Raw genomic sequence first — 1,382 nt, 5'->3', positions numbered from 1 at the left:
TGGTGAAAGGAGGTTCCCACCTGATGACCCCAAAGACATGTTAGTTATCACTGCTCATTAGTCTGTATAGCTAAATTAAGTTATCATAGGACATGTTAAGCTTAGGGAGCTATTCACTGAGTCTGGTCCATTTTCTGTAGCACAAGTTTCTTGTTCAAATCAAATCTTTATTCATCAAAAAATAAAATCTCACAGCAGGTCTGAGCACAGAGCAATAACTGTAACTAAAGTCAGTTTGACCTACAAATAATTTTGAAAAGGTCTGAAGCTTTAGGTGTAAAATGAATCAAACATTTATCAGCGGTTTGTTTGTGTCATGAAACAAGGTTGACATCATTATTAAATTCATGGAGTTTCACAGTCCATGTCTCCCCCTCAGTTTTTTTATAAAGATACTTTTTCAGATGTCTAGTTCCTGTGAGGTGCACACCACTGAAGCCTGATGAGCATAATAAAGAGTGACAGCCACAGTCCGAGATGTGTAGTTTTCAGTTTGTCCATCCATCTGTCTCATTCTTTTGGACACAATATCTCAATAAGACCTTGACAGAACAAATTTGCCACTGAGAAGATGCTCAAAGGTCAAAGGTCGACTTGGTGGTCAAAGGTCGAGGTCACAGTGACCTCACAAAATGTGGTTTTGCCCTTGTGAACACAATATTCCTCATACGCTTTAAAGGTATTTCATCAAATTTGATAAAGCACACAAATGGTTAATAATCTATATGACCCTGGATAAACAGGGATGTAACCTGAGTGGCGGAGGCAGACAACCATGAGGCATTCTAGTTCTGATTTTGGATACAGGTATGGGGACACACATCAGTCTGCCAGTTAAACTACACTGTGTGACCAGTCCTTTAATCTTTTGCAAATTATAGACAATATTGTTTCACTTTGTGTTCAGTGCATCACTCATATAAGAGCACAAACTTTCCCTGTGGCTTAGTGAATCATCTCCTTGGTTTGTGGTTTTATTTGCTGTTAATAATATTAAAAAATGATTATTTTACCTTCATTAGATTAAAAACAAAGATTCCTGCTAAGAATTAAATGATGGATACTTTATGTCACATGCTTTAAATCTAAACACCTGGACAACAATGATGCCCTCTCATCTGCTGTTAATATAAACTCTGCATTTCCTCTGTTTTCATATAAATCAGTTCATGCCACTTTATTTGTTCCCTCTCACTGTGAAACACAGTCCGTATGAAGTGTAGAGTTTCATCACCAGCTATTTAAAAAGCAGAAGTAGAATCAATCAGTCAATAAATCAATCAATAAGTGAAGGGACTGTAAACTGTGAATGATTTTTATGGTGCTGATCTCTGTTCTTTAGTTTTAGCTTTTATATTTTACAGTATGTTTTATGCCTGAAC

At 36.5% G+C, this 1,382-nt stretch overlaps 1 protein-coding gene and 1 pseudogene across 1 annotated transcript in view; one reads left to right on the top strand and one right to left on the bottom strand.

The window, feature by feature from the left end:
* Nucleotides 1-1,382, bottom strand: part of LOC147817124 (uncharacterized) — a 189,146-nt pseudogene that overhangs the window by 30,951 nt on the left and 156,813 nt on the right.
* cunh11orf65 (chromosome unknown C11orf65 homolog) overlaps nucleotides 1-1,382 on the top strand; it is an 18,068-nt gene that overhangs the window by 7,416 nt on the left and 9,270 nt on the right.

This window comes from Seriola lalandi, unplaced genomic scaffold (assembly GCF_002814215.2).
Source record: "Seriola lalandi dorsalis isolate HSWRI2012SDOR001 ecotype SW California unplaced genomic scaffold, Sedor1 jcf7180002054972, whole genome shotgun sequence".
Taxonomy (NCBI): Eukaryota; Metazoa; Chordata; class Actinopteri; order Carangiformes; family Carangidae; genus Seriola; species Seriola lalandi.
The sequence above is the reverse complement of the archived record's forward strand: the minus strand, read 5'-3'. Positions and strand labels throughout refer to the sequence as shown.